Genomic DNA, 16,649 nt, shown 5'->3' with positions numbered 1-16,649 from the left:
ACTGTTATTTGTAATTCTTAAGATGTGCTTCCCAAAATGCAAATAGTGCTATTACCATATTGCTTGCACCTACCTGTCCAATCCCCTCAGATCAAGGGCATTGGGGCATTTGGGTCAATTTGGGATTGGCCCAAAGACTGTAGTTCATGCACTTGATCAGGAATGGTTACTTAGTATATATAGTCTGGAAGCTAAAGTCCTTAGTTGCTACACTACATCCATTTTTAGACAGATAAATAAATTATATATACCAATTGATTCTTGAATAATATAACTGATAAATGCCTCATGAGCTTAGTTCAACTGTCGTGCCCCCATCAGAACCCAAAATATAAGCTTGTTTTACTCCAATGTTTGTAAACAACAAATGTAAACAAACACTGTATAGCCTCAAAACATGGTTAAAACTATATGTTGATATCATGGATGGTCAGTCCTTGCATCCATAGATCTGTCTATGAATTTGAGGGTGGTTACATTTCTCCAGCCCCATCCCTAGCGTTTTTAGCAAAACAGGTGGGGAAAACACTTTGTTATTGTTTCAATTAAGGAATCTAGCATTAATGAATGGGAGATTCGGTCAAAATGACAACAGCAGATATCATACAACAGAGGCAAAACACAGGATACAAAAAAGAAGGAGAGGTATTACCTCTGACAGAGCTAGAGTTAGAAAAAGGGTTCCAAAAGGTTCTTCAGCTGTCCCCATAGGAGAACCCTTTTTCATTCCAGGGAGAACCCTTTTCGGTTCCGCATAGAACCCTTTTGGGTTCCATGTAGAACCTTCTGTGGAAAGGGTCCTACATGGAACCCAAAAGGGTTCTACCTGGAACCAAAAAGGGTTCTCCTATGAGGACAGTCAAACCATTTTTTTCTAAGAGCGTAGACATGAATGAAAGAGGTGACTCACCCTTTGATGTAGGAAAAGATTGTTATCGTCTGTCGTTTCTCACCGATTCACATCGTCCTGCCGGGTCCCCGGCGCTTATCCAGTCAGTTAAAGGGAGTGAGAGAGCGCTGTGTTTAAGATCAGAGCAATTTGCAAGCTCATTGAGGAACACCGTGGAACAAAGGAAGCTTAGATATAGAATCCATCATCGTCGTTTCTCCCCGTCTGTAGATTACTTTCCGACTTGATGACATCACCAGTCGAGGGCCAGTTTGAAAATTCTACAGTATAGTGCAGTGGAGAGAGTTTTTATATACACCTTATTTACACACCGGGTGCACTTTAGAATTGAATTGATTACATTTTTATAAAAAATAGATATATTTAACATTTATTTAACCAGGAATTCACAATTGATGTCAGAATACCTATTTGTGCAAGGTAGCAAGGCCAAGAAGTATAAAATTGATAAAATAGACAAATATACAGACAAGCAAACAATCTTGAATTATTAAGTGTACATTATATGAAGCATCAGAAGACTGAATGCCTTATATTGTATCTTGAAAATTTGAACGTTGAAATGTACAATTTTGTGCGACTATATCAAAAGTGGGCCAATGAAAAATGTGTGAAAAAATTGTTTCAAGGTAAAATTCCCCTTTAATTCAGATGATTAAAAATAGTTTTTACAACTATTTGAAATATAACTGCATTCTATGACAATTTACATTGAAATGCTACAGTATATCTATCTGTGGTAATCGTGGTAATGGTGTTGAACCCTGTCAACAACTAAAGCTCAAAAGGCTTTAGTGAATTTCACCACAGTAAGCAACCTCCAAGCCCACCTATACATTAAACTCATGTTTAACATGAACTCTGAAAGATAGGAGATAGTAGCCTGAAATCCAGAACCTGTTTTGTGTGAACATTCCACTCATTTTAGTCCGTACCATTGCTATGTTTGACATGACAAGGAGTGGCAAGGAGTGGAATGTTAGCACAACAGACTAGGAGATAGCTCCTGACACCTCAAATATTTATCTTCACTATCCACTCTTTGAAAACATACACAACTGATTAACTCTGTCCCTTGTGAGACATAAAGCATTAATAAGACATAAAGCCTTTTCACATTCACAACACCGCCTCGTAATTCCAACCCATGCCGTCAGCAAATAGTTCTGACTGTTACACGCCACCGCCCCTCCAGAAACATGTTTCATGTTTGTCTTCCAAAACAAACGTGCATCAATTATAAAGTGGGAATAATCCATAGAGTAATAAGCCACGGAGAGTTTTGCCTGCACACAAATGTTCACACAACCTTAGTGCGGGTGTCGCACACAAGGGTTGTCTAATCATTATCTGCAGAAAAACCTCCACACACCGGCCGCCGGGCGGAAGGCAGGCAGGCAGGCAGGCAGGCAGGCAGGCAGACAGATACATACATACATACATACATACACACCGGTAGTGAAATACATGAATACATAGTAAGATAAATACATTAATAATTAAGAAACACACTAGTACATGTGTGAAATAGGACAAATATAAGCAACCACCAACGTATTATTACCCAATTATTGTCATTATTATTATTATTATTATTGGGTCAATTTATAAAATGTTGTCTTTCCTGTCCCCTACCTTAACCACTAGGAAAAACACTTAAAAACATCAGATAATGACACAAACTCTATGTTATTGTTTAAATTGAAGTGTTTTTCTGTTAATAAAACATATGTAAGACAGTTTTATTTCAAACTATTTTATTTATATATCGTAGAACAATGGCTTGTCCCTTGGGTAAGAAATCGTGTTTAGTGGCATATTATTTGTTTTAAAAAAATTATCACACTTTAAATGTCATAATACAAAGGAAAAGTATTATAGTTATTTAGTGGATTACTTAAAAAACTAAAATATCAACTAAATAATATAAATATTTGATAGGGAATAGCTGTTCCTCAATTTCATGTCACTGGTGTTACTCCATTATAAAAAACACCATAAAAAGAAATGCAACATCCTTGACAACCTACTGGGTCAAAGGTTCATTGGAGGCACGGCTATTTTGAAAAGCACATGGTGAGTCTGCGCTCTCTCTTCACATGTTATTAATTTGATGATTCATTTGGTAATTTCATGCAAGCCTTAAGATGTGTCAAGGTGTTACATAGTTTATAGAAGGGTAAAAGGTCATTTTATAAAAATAATTGATCAAATCACATGATTAAGGCCACCATCTTAGATATTCTATATTTTCTGCAGATTTGTCACTGGTGTTGTTGGTCACTGGTGTTACCGTCACTGGTGTTATTATAGAAAAATGTGTTTTGTTTAAAGGAAATTATTACTAATCAAAAACACTTCTTAATATTATCATTAACCTTTTCTGTCTTTCATTATATATGCAAATGAAATAGTGAAATTACATTCTGGAAAGCCTGAATTGTCAGTAAAATATAGGTAACACCAGTGACAAAAAGGCAACACAAGCATTTTTTAAATGTTATGTAGTAAAAATATCAAAATACTTTAAGCTATCATTTATGTTGATATCGTTGTTAAGGGGTTTTAACTATTATCTGGCTGCAAAGTTTTGGTAAAAAAAGAAATGGCTGGTAAAAAATCTACAATTTTCAGAGAACAACCTTATTATTCTATATAGAGATAGGCCACAGCAGGTTGATGGCACCTTAATTGGGGAGAACCGGCTTGTGGTAATGACTGGAGTGGAATTTTAATTTTTTGTCATTTAGCAGACGCTCTTATCCAGAGCGACTTACAGTTAGTGAGTGCATAGATTATTTTTTTTTTTTTCATACTGGCCACCCGTGGGAATCGAACCCACGGGGGGCAAACGCCATGCAAACGCCATGCTCTACCAACTGAGCTACATCCCTGCCGGCCATTCCGTCCCCTACCCTGGACGACGCTGGGCCAATTGTGCGCCACCCCATGGGTCTCCCAGTCACGGCCGGCTACGACAGAGCATGGATTCGAACCAGGATCTCTAGTGGCACAGCTAGCACTGCAATGCAGTGCCTTAGACCACTGCGCCACTCGGGAGTTGGAATCAGTGGAATGGTATCAAATACATCAAACACATGGTTTCCATGGTTTCCAGGTGTTTGATGCCATTCCATTTGTGTCGTTCCGGCCATGAACTGTTCTCCCCTCAGCAGCCTATGATATGTCAATTCCAGTTTACTGTAAATTAAAGTGTTGGTTTGAACAATTACCATTTGTAGAGACAGTTCGCAAAAAATTTGAAGAGAGGAAATGTAAAAAAATCAACCAGGGGTTGAATCTGAAATGTTTTAAATTGATATAGGACTGTCATAGGACTGCCATAACAAGTGGTTGTTTTGGTTGTTTTTCTGTGGTGCACTTGAACAGAAATGTACTGAATTTCCACATTCTGCTGTCTCTCATTCTTAAGAGGAAAAGGTCTAAATTCAACCCCTGCTGACAATTGATCATTATCTTAAGTGATGCTAGACATGGCCGATACACAATATGATAATTTACACTATGTTTTACAAGCAGAACCTCAATGCAATTGTTACTAACCATGGTAGAGAGTTAGGGAAGCAGCAATGGACCCATAGACAATGCTTGCCACAATTTGAAATCATATTCACAATTTACAGGCAAATATGTAGGCTACAATAACACTATTTTATTATTCCCCTCTATCTTTTAGCTAAGTGTGTCTTGCTTGGTGCCACAGTGGGTTTGGGTGAAATGCATAAGCTCCACAAAAAATCATAACGACTTAAAAAACGGTTTATTGCGAGTTAACAAACTATCTAATAACTGTTGTACTATCCTCTCCATCTTTCAGCAATAGAGTGCGGCTTGCTTTTCGCTAAGTGTGTCTTCTTGCTTGGTGGCCACAGTGGTTGACTGTTTGAGGTGAAATGCAGCCTGGGATATAGTGTATCAAAGATGAGGTAGAAGTCAGAACCGCCGTCCCCTCGGGAAGAGAGAAAGAATGTGGTCTGCATTGTCCCCGAGATGCAAGGCTTCTTGTCAAAAGCACTGGCCCTAATGTGAAGCATTGAATGACCGAACAACGTTTACATCTCCCTTTTGCCCTGGGGAGGGCCACGGAGTGAGGACACTAGGGATCGAGGGATAGAGGGCCACGGAGTGGGGGACACTAGGGATAGAGGGATAGAGGGAGGGCTTTTTATTAGCAACACCAGTTTTGTGGGCTTTTGTGGAACAAAGCGGCTTTAGTGTGCCTGACGTTGTCTGTGTTGTTACGCCAACAAGGCTACGCTTTGTAATCAGTCTAAATTATTACCCCATGAGCATAATGAAAAGGTGAACAATCTTTTGTTATTAAAGAAGATAATAGTGTTGTAGGAGGAGAGTAGTTATGCAATATTATGAGATGAAACCCTAACCTGAGTCTTGTGGGGTTTTGGAATAAAGGATAATAAAATGTTGATGGGCTGGTGAAACACTTATAGGGGATTCTGGGGGTTGTTAAATAATCATCTTCCTTTCTCCTCACGGACGGATCTTCTGTCAGGTTAGGACCATTTATCAAAGTTATGGCACAGAGACAGACAGACATCGAGAGAAAGAGATTTCATGATGTCATGCTTAGGCCCCAATCTTCTATCATGATGACGTTCTCTTGTGGCACAGCCATGAGAGAGAGAGAGAGAGAGAGAGAGAGAGAGAGAGAGAGAGAGAGAGAGAGAAAGATAGAGATACTCTTAATGTCTTTTATGTGATAGCTTCTATTGTGCGTGTCAAGAACCTGCCTCTTGGTTCATCATTTTGTTCATCATTTATAGACCATAAATGCAACCATAACTATAAATATAATTCAGTCAACCACACACCTCAAGTGGATGCTTGGATTACAATGACACAGGAACAGTGAGTATTATAGTTGCTGACACTGTGAAAAAAATACTTAAAATCCCGGAAAATTTAGGTATTGTTGTAAGTAAATACCCAATAAATACTTCAGAACCTAGTACAGCACCAAGACCATTATAAGCGGCCACTAATTAAAACAAAACAAGATCTTCAAGTCAAGACAGGCTGCGTTCACACAGTGGAATCAGATCGCACCAACAGGCTCAATGTCTGCCTGGCTTTGTCTTTGCCACAACAACTGCTGCAACCCGATCTTTAAAGACAATTGCCTACAAATGATTTACACTTCGGTGTATCTCCATCCTGAATAAAGCATGATTGGGTTTGATATACAGTTAGCTATCAAACCAACAGCTCTGTAGAGAGATAGAAAACCTGATGAATAAAACAACAGGCATTGTCTGCATCCCAATGGCATCCTATTCCATATATAGTGCATTACTTTTAACCAGGGCCCATAGAGACCAGGGCCCACTGTCTAGGGAATAGGGTACCATTTGGGCTACAGACATTGTCTGTGACAACTCAGCAATTTCAGATCAAAGCACAGAGCTTTGCAGTGTAAAATGAGATGAAGATAAAATAGAAACAGCTGGTACAAGCAAACACAATATTCACTTCTGGGCCACGTCCGAGGGGGAAGGAAATGTTCTCTGTGAAAAACAGGAGAGGGAGATAACACTTTAGATTTACTACCTCTGTCGGAATATTCAAATGGCTAATCATTCCAGGGTTTAATAATGGATAATGAAGAACCATTTATTGTGCAACCTGTTTTAGGAACACACACACACACACACACTCACGGGTGTCAATTACTGCTGAGAAACACTATGCCTTAATAGCATAGCCACACTTAAAAACACACAGCGCACCATATCAACTTCTCTCCCCTTCCATTTTGGTATATCTCAGAGGGTACTAGAAACACACTGTTCCATCGAAAAAACACAGTTTTTTTCGTGCATCCGAAATCAATACGCCCTATTGTGTGGATAGTGGAAACCCCAAACCGGGGCTATCTCAGGGCTGGTTCACCATCAAGTATGGCCGGCCTGTTCTCCTCGCCCGGCTGTGCAGCGAAAGCATTCTGCTTGCATGAGTGAATGTCCTGGATAATTGCTTGTAGTGTGGTCTGTCTGACCGGTCGTACAGCTCCCAGGTTTCAGCTGACAGCCATCCAAACGCGCCCTCCCACTTTCTCTCTTTCTCTTGAGCTTTCTCTTGCTTAACTCTCTACATCTCCATCTCTCACCCTCTACATCTCCCTCTCTCACCCTCTACATCTCCCTCTCTCTCTCCTCTCTACATCTCCCTCTCTCTCTCTACATCTCCCCCCTCTCTCTCACCCTTTACATCTCCCTCTACATCTCCCTCTCTCGCCCTCTTCCTCCCTCTCTCTCTCGCCCTCTACCTCTCTCTGTCTCCCTCTCTCTCCATCTCCCTCTGTCAGACCAGGGCCAATAGTCTTCATCAGTCAAACACACAGGCTGGACTGTGCCCCCCACCCATGGGAGTTAGTTCTCCCCGTTCTTCCTTCCTCTCCCCCCATTTCTCCCCCCATTTCTCCCAGGTCCAGACCCCATAAACCCCCAGGGTCATGCAGGGGCTTTTACTAGAGGCCATCACATTTTAATGTCACTGGATATTTAATCAGGGCCCGCTTGGCGAGTCAAAACAAAACCCACTTGTGCGGACAGGGGAATAATCAAGCACATTTACTTTTCTGTGTAGGAATGTGGGGCTCGCAAATAGAAGTCATGTAAAAGTAGGAGAAAGCATGAATAAAAGCACTTCGCCCAGCATGGAAAACACAGAGGAGAGCTAAAAAAGAACCCGTCAGGTTTTCTCTTCAATAGGAATTGGGAAATCACATTATATTACTCAGAGAGAGAGGGAGAGAAAAAGAGAAAGGGAGTGTTTTCAGTGGAGAGGAGGTCAAGAGACGAAGACAGGAATGCCAGTTGAAACACTTGATTCGAAACACATGCACAAGGCATTGTTACATCGCACACAGCAAATGATCCTTGATTGAACAGAGCCGTTTGTGCCCAGAGGAAGCCGGGACAAGTCCCAGCGTATGCCACTACTTCTACCTCTGTTGTGTCCCCTCTATTTGCTTCCCCCTCACAGGCAAACAGTTGTTTTTGTTCCATTAGGTGGAGAAACTGGTTCCTGCGGTCAAGAGGCAGGAGTTAAACGGGGTTGGATTGTGGTCGAGGTAATTAAGCAAACCCTCAACTGTATTAAAGGGTTGTTTTTGTGTTAGTCAATGCCCCCCAGGCTCCTTTTTAAATAGGTACAAAGCAAAGAGCCATTTAGAAGAAAATGCATTACAATAATGTTTTCTATATAGACTATTTCTATATATCCGCCCTGCACTGTACATGTATCACTGCCTTCAAATAGAAACAGAAGGAGCTGTTTTGGAGCTAGTTTGGAATTCTCAGTTTGGAGACAGAAAGTGATTTTTAAATTGACTGAACAATTAAGTGCTGTCATTTTCAAATGCAACACAGTGCTGTTATTCTCACATCTAAGAGTGTTAATTTAACACTGGTTAGGATGGTCTTATTGATTTCAACACGGTGGGTGTTTAACTGCTATAGAGATTTTGCTGTGGGGGTGGAATCTATATAGTATAACCACATTTGTTTCTCTTTTCCAAAAACAGCTATGACGTGTTCTGTTTACTTCATCCATTGTAGTTTATGTGCTTCTCCACGTGTTTGAACTGCTTCGTCCCAGCCATACACTCGAATGACGATACGCCAAGGCAAGGCAATCATACACGATTGGAAGTCATCTCGTCTTCCTCACTGTCTGTGACATATGGCGGACATGCCGCGAGCGTAAATTCGACATGCGTTTGATCTCACTCGGCAGTCTCAGAGCCTGTCAAGTAGAGGCTGCGAACCCAGTAAAAATGCATCCAAAACCCCAAAGTTTACTTACCTATCAATCATGAATCAGAATGATGTGTTGAGATGTTGACATGTTGAGATATCAAGTGGCTTTCCAGAGTATAAGAAAGTGAAGACGCGTGCAGCAAAACTGCAAACTTAGTAGGCTATCACCTCATACTATACTGTAGGTTGATGTCAATGGCTGAATTCTCCTTCAGAGGACTTCATGTATCAAGGTTATGATTGGTCCTCTATTTTTTTTAACCTTTATTTAACTAGGCAAGTCGGTTAAGAACATATTCTTATTTACAATGACAGCCTATACCGGACGACGCTGGGCAAATTGTGCGCCGTCCTATGGGACTCCCAATCATGGCCGGGTTGTGATACAGCCTGGAATCGAACCAGGGGGTCTGTAGTGACGCCTCAAGCACTGAGATGCAGTGCCTTAGACCACTGCGCCACTCGGGATGGGACAAGAAAGAAGACTTCATGTATCAAGGTTATGATTGGTCCTCTATGATGGGACAAGAAAAGAGTACTTCATGTATCAAGGTTGTGATTGGTCCTCTATGATGGGGACAAGAAAGAGGACTTCATGTATCAAGGTTATGATTGGTCCTCTATGATGGGACAAGAAAGAAGACTTCATGTATCAAGGTTGTGATTGGTCCTCTATGATGGGACAAGGTTATGATTGGTCCTCTGTGATGGGACAAGGTTATGATTGGTCCCTCTATGATGGGACAAGGTTATGATTGGTCCTCTATGATGGGACAAGAAAGAAAGAGAGAGAAAGAAAGAAAGGAAGGGGGAAACAAAGGAATCCCTCCGGAAAAAAAGAAAGACTGGAAACAAAAACGTTATTCAATTGAAAGCACTCAGGTATTTTCTTAATTGACTTAAGCTGTTTACAGTTAATTATTTTAGTGCAGCGGCTGACCTTCTCATTACACCGTGGTCGTTAACATCGTATCACCGGGGCCCAGTGCCAGGTGGAATCACACATCTGTGTGCCCAGGACGGAGGTCTGTCTCCCCCTGTTAATGACAGCCCACTCAGCCTTATGGTTCTCTGGCTGCTGGCGTGGTTGTGCACCTGTAGCCTACTAAGGAGCAGCTGTTAAAGTTTTAACCCACCACCACCACCACTCTTCATCAGACCTTTATTTCAAATGTGTATTAACAAGTCATACTACTTTTTATTATCTACTTTCAATTAAACGCTTAGCATTTTTCTTATAAAGTGAAGGTACCCATTTTTATACCATTTGTTATGCTACCGAAGCATGTTTTCCAGAGCAGACTCCGCCTCCTGATTTGCTGCACCTGTAGGGACAACTGAACTACGGCCATTAATGACTATTGTTCATTCTCAAGCCAGAAGATTGGAAATAAAGAAAATACCTGGATAGAGGTCAATGCAAATTAAAACAACTCCTGTCTATGAACATGAATGGCCGGGTCTGGTTCTAGGACTAGGTCTGGGTCAAGCTGAACCTGAACCTGAGCAGGCCTGGGTTGGACTGGGACAGGGTTGGGCAGTGTCAAGGCTCTCATGTGAGATTGTCCCAGCAGGAGGGCATTCCTTCCCTGGCCTCTCTCGCTCCTCCGTTCTGCCCCAGTAACCTGTGCATCTGGCTGCCAAGCCGGGGGCTTTCACCAACCAAATGAAGACTTGATAAAAAACGGAGCCCCTAACAGCTGCTTACCGTAACAGAGGAACAGTGGCCGTCAAGAAGGGACTCTTTGTTGTTGCGACAGAGCAGCGTGGGGCGGCCCGATGTCACATCGCTGACCCAGTTGATACTCTGATGTCTCCTGGATTCAGGCAATAAGATCAAGAGTCCCTTCAGAACGGCCAATATGGAAAAGGGCCAATCCTGCGCCCCTGCGGAATGCCTTCTCATTTCCTGGAATACAGTGGGCGCTTCATTCATCGTGACCGACAACAATGCATCACTCCACAGCACGTAGGCCTTGAACTAGGCATTCTCCTGTCGTTCCGTCACAGAGGATTTAACAAGTTAAAAACAGATAAGATACGCTGAGTAAGTGGAGTATACGTTGAGTAAGTGTGATGACTGCGTAATGACTTCCTTTCTACACAGCTGAAAGGGATAAAGTGTTGACGCCAACTAGGGGAAAGAGAGGATTGTTGTTTTCACCACCAACTGCTAGGCAATACTGTAGGCTACAGATTAGGCTTTACATTACTAGGACAACTACAACTTTTTCTACATAAACTACAACTGCATCTAGGCCTACTACTAATTTAAGTTTACACACTACATTGTTAAAAGCTAATCAACTCTATAGGACAAAATAAAACATTTACAAAGAGAGAGTTGATTTTGCAAAACATTACTTAAAGCTGGATGGAATATGTAAGGTGAAACTACCACATCTGTATATACTGCAATTTTTATGTACGCAATTTTTATGTACAGCAACAACAAAAAATGCACATGCTGGACGCTCCTCTCCTCTTTTTTCAACATCAAAACAAAAACAAAAACAATAACAAACGTGCTGGGGCGAGCATGCGGCGCTGTTTCCCCCTTATGCAGATTTCAGCTTTAACACCCGACACAACGGTAGTCAACTAAAATAGTTAAAAATGTACTCTGAGTTGATTTTGAACACTTTACACCTGTGAATGCAACAATAACCAGTGTTGGCCAATTTCTAGTATTTACAGTGTTAAAGAAACTGAAGGGTTGAAAAGCTAAGCTGCAACAGGACAATATAGACACCTTTTAAGTGTTGATTTAACACTTACGATTTTGCTGTGTACAGCTGTTAGTATAGGACTCCCTGCTACACTTCTGCCCATGCAACGTTGTTAACTTATCTCTCGTTGTTATTATATATTGATAAATAAATATCCATTTGATCAAATTTCCGAGGAATTCGGCTGTCAGTTCTCGCCAAAATGGAAGCTGAACCAAAAGGGTGTTATTCCCAGGATCTAACGCCGCGGCACAATAAAACACACTGTTTCCTCTTCCTCCTCCTCTCTCTGGCGTGTCGGCACCCTTCCAGGACGTAAGTGGGGCCTGTTTCTAAATCACATATTGTATTTCTCATAAAGCTTGTAATCACATTAAGTAACAGACAAAATAAATGGCCAAATCAAGGGAAAAATGCTCAGATTAAATTAATTCAAGACATCAGAGTGGTTTAGGAGACCAAAGACAAAGCACGTAATTGCAGTTCAATTTGGGATTTATTGGGAAATCAGTAATGGTATTTGTTTTCTTTCATAGCTGTTATTACCTATTAGAGTAGACCCTATGGGAGTATTATTGGCAACAAATAAAGATGTTACCTCTGTGCCATACAGTAAGGAAACTCTGCATTGAATTGACTCTATATTTGTTGTTGAGTAGTAGAGCATGTTTTCTTTTGGTTTTTTAGCGGGATCAGCTTCAATAGTGCAGATAGATTATAGATTCCATCAATGTAATTATCTGCCTCATTTCCAATCCCCCATATATGTTTTTGTAAATATATATATATATATACACATATCTTTTTAAAATATATTTTCCTTTATTATTTTCCCCTAACCCTACCACCCCTCTCCTAGTTGGAGTAAACTAATGGACAACAGTAGTAGAGCATGTTAGTGAATGAATGGCCCATACCTCTCATCCTCTAAGCAAGGCATTGAATTGAGTCAAGCTTGTGAGAAGTAATAATGTACAGTGGGGAAAAAATGTATTTGGTCAGCCACCAATTGTGCAAGTTCTCCCACTTAAAAAGATGAGAGAGGCCTGTAATTTTCATCATAGGTACACGTCAACTATGACAGACAAATTGAGAAAAGAAAAACCAGAAAATCACATTGTAGGATTTTTTTATGAATTTATTTTGCAAATTATGGTGGAAAATAAGTATTTGGTCACCTACAAACAAGCAAGATTTCTGGCTCTCACAGACCTGTAACTTCTTCTTTAAGAGGCTCCTCTGTCCTCCACTCGTTACCTGTATTAATGGCACCTGTTTGAACTTGTTATCAGTATAAAAGACACCTGTCCACAACCTCAAACTCCACTATGGCCAAGACCAAAGAGCTGTCAAAAGGACACCAGAAACAAAATTGTAGACCTGCACCAGGCTGGGAAGACTGAATCTGCAATAGGTAAGCAGCTTGGTTTGAAGAAATCAACTGTGGGAGCAATTATTAGAAATGGAAGACATACCAAGACCACTGATAATCTCCCTCGATCTGGGGCTCCATGCAAGATCTCACCCCGTGCGGTCAAAATGATCACAAGAACGGTGAGCAAAAATCCCAGAACCACACGGGGGGACCTAGTGAATGACCTGCAGAGAGCTGGGACCAAAGTAACAAAGCCTACCATCAGTAACACACTACGCCGCCAGGGACTCAAATCCTGCAGTGCCAGATGTGTCTCCCTAGCTTAAGCCAGTACATGTCCAGGCCCATCTGAAGTTTGCTAGGGTGCATATGTATGATCCAGAAGAAGATTGGGAGAATGTCATATGGTCAGATGAAACCAAAATATAACTTTTTGGTAAAAACTCAACTTGTCGTGTTTGGAGGACAAAGAATGCTGAGTTGCATCCAAAGAACACCATACCTACTGTTAAGCATGGGGGTGGAAACATCATGCTTTGGGGCTGTTTTTCTGCAAAGGGACCAGGACGACTGATCCGTGTAAAGGAAAGAATGAATGGGACCATGTATCGTGAGATTTTGAGTGAAAACCTCCCTTCCATCAGCAAGGGCATTGAAGATGAAACGATGGCTGGGTCTTTCAGCATGACATTGATCCCAAACACACCGCCCGGGCAACGAAGGAGTGGCTTCGTAAGAAGCATTTCAAGGTCCTGGAGTGGCCTAGCCAGTCTCCAGATCTCAACCCCATAGAAAATCTTTGGAGGAAGTTGAAAGTCCGTGTTGCCCAGCGACAGCCCCAAAACATCACTGCTCTAGTGGAGATCTGCATGGAGGAATGGGCCAAAATACCAGCAACAGTGTGTGAAAACCTTGTGAAGACTTACAGAAAACGTTTGACCTGTGTCATTGCCAACAAAGGGTATATAACAAAGTATTGAGAAACTTTTGTTATTGACCAAATACTTATTTTCCACCATAATTTGCAAATAAATTCATTAAAAATCCTACAATGTGATTTTCTGGATTTTCTTTTCTCATTTTGTCTGTCATAGTTGACGTGTACCTATGATGAAAATTACAGGCCTCTCTCATCTTTTTTAAGTGGGAGAACTTGCACAATTGGTGGCTGACCAAATACTTTTTTCCCCACTGTATTTCAGTAAACAGAGATAACCTGTACAGTCATCTCAGCACAGTTGTCCTGAAATGGCCTGGACACAGGACTGTGTTGTAAGAGCTGCAGAGGACTGTGATTTTAGCAGCAGCTCTGGATAACTGTTATCTAAGATAGCACAATAGAACTTCCAAAATCATAGTGCCTCATGGAGAAAGCCTCTCATGTTTTTTCTCCTGTTTTTTTCCTTTTCCACAGAGGTAGAGAGAGCGGAAGGAACGGTCTGAGTTACCGTACCTGAGAGGAGGAAATATGTGAGGAGGGAGAGAGAGAGGGAAGAGAGAGGAGAGGAAGGAAAGAGGAAAGAGGGATTAGTATTTGTAGACATGACAAGGACACTAGGTTTTCATGCAGACCGTATAGGCTTCCTTACAAAGGCAGCATTGTTCTTGTTGTCTGTGGGCTTGCTTGGCTAAAGAGGGATGGCATTGTGTTATTCTGTAACGCTACCTGTGATCTGATCAACGATAGCACCCCATGTTTGGTAAAGTTAGACATAAATATATCACGGATGCTATTAGGTCACCCACACACACACACACACACTAGAACATACACAGCTCAATCTGAAACTGAAGAACTTGCAGTGTTTGAGCAGTGGGAAGCCTCACCTGAAGCAGGCTTAGTCATGACAGGACAGAATGTTTTCCTCTTACAGCCTGGAAACAGTCAGGAAGAGATGATGGTCATGATAGTACAACAAACACATTTCCACTTCTGCCATTCAAACTATTGAGTGCCAGGCTGCAATGACGTTCTCCATTGATGTTTCATGTTAATAATAGTTTGACAAGCTGCACTGTATAAGCCTATTCTGTAGTCAAAATTACAAAAGATTCTATATACAAATGCACACCAACAAAAAAAAACTCCAAGATACAGAAAGTCAAGGCATGGGATTTCAACTAGACTTACTGTGCATTTCTGGCATCTGTAAAATGTGTTCCTTTTTCACAGAGCCCAAAGATAAAAAACAATATCATCAGTGATATTTCCCAATTACAAAACCAGTCTATCAATTAATTTACTATCAGCGGTCTCACTCCCATTTCGGACACAACGCAACAAGGATAATATTATGACGTTTGTTTATTCACATTTTTACATTTATAAATCTGCATATTATGTACATTCAGTAGTTGATGTTGTGGAAGACATATCCATTAGAGAGCTACATAAGCGGGACCAGTAGTTTATCCTGACTGGGAAGAACTCGGGCATTAGGTATCTTCCTGGTCAGGTTCCATAGACCTGGGTATTCAACTCTGACCCTACGAGGTCTGGAGCCTGCTGGTTTTCTGTTCTACCTGATAATTAATTGCACCCACCTGGTGTCCCAGGTCTAAATCAGTCCCTGATTAGAGGGGAACAATGGATAAAAAGCAGTGGAACTGGCTTCAAGGTCCAGAGTTGAGTTTGAGGGCCATAGACCATGTAACCTGGCTGGGAAGAACTCAGGGGCCTTGGGTATCTTCCTGTCAGATCCCATTGTCCAGGTAAAACTCCTAGCCCTGCAACATATTGCTCTCTGGGGTGATGTTTCCCCTAAGTACAGATCTAGGATCAGCCCCCTCCTCCAATCCTAACCTTAACCATTACTGGGGGAGATGTAAAACTGACCCAAGATCAGTGACAACTACACCCTACTCCCAACCAACACATGTATGAACTGTTCCCTGACTGTAAAGACCCAGTCTATTGAAAACCCTCCTGAGGCTTGTGGAGGCACACAATGCAGGGTGGTGTTCATTACGCACCAAACTGAAGAAAATGAACTCAAACGAGGAGGGACTACTTGGACTTGTCCAATAAGAAACACACATTTTTGGTTTCTGTCAGAAATCATTTTTTTAAAGCTTTCCATTGCATGCCCTAATGAACAAGACCAAGGATACGCTGTGAATCACATACAACAATCTCTCTCTCTCGCTGCTCACTATATATATATAAACAGTCCGTCATACAAAATGGTATTGTATCCAAAATCAGACAGAGGACATTAAACCACAGGAAATGCAACTGGAGTGTGGTTGTGGGATGAACTAGTGACAGAACTAAAAACAAACTCTTGTCGGCTTATATTCTGTGATTTGGGCCAAGAGATTTTCCTGACTACATGACCTGGCCAGGAAAAACTTGGGGCCCTAGTTATTGGCTACAACACCAGGGGTGTAATCATTAGTCCAAACAGATAAAACCAGAGTTTCTATTGGACAAATTCAGCTTGTTCCCTCCGCATTTCACAACAGAATCGGCGTAATTAATAAACCCTAGCCCATGGTTTTTCCTTGTCAGGCAGAGGGTCAGAAAAACACCTGTCCATATCTATGATGCAGATCAATGGTAAGCGGTGTTATTCAAATAACTCCTTTCATTAACTAAGAATGGACGATCAACCTGCATTTCAAAATGTCTAACATTTGGTTTTAAGGTAGGGGTAGGTAACTCAATTAAGCCACGGGCTGATTTTTATCGGAGCGGATGGTCACAGGGCCAGAACATAACTATAATATTTTGTACACTGTAAATTGACCACAACTAATCCCAAAAAGACATCGTACTTGAAAATAACAATTTCATAACTTGATTACATTGAGACACGATCATTATTTATTTG

Source organism: Coregonus clupeaformis, chromosome 32 (genome assembly GCF_020615455.1).
Source record: "Coregonus clupeaformis isolate EN_2021a chromosome 32, ASM2061545v1, whole genome shotgun sequence".
Lineage (NCBI taxonomy): Eukaryota > Metazoa > Chordata > Actinopteri > Salmoniformes > Salmonidae > Coregonus > Coregonus clupeaformis.
The sequence above is the reverse complement of the archived record's forward strand: the minus strand, read 5'-3'. Positions refer to the sequence as shown.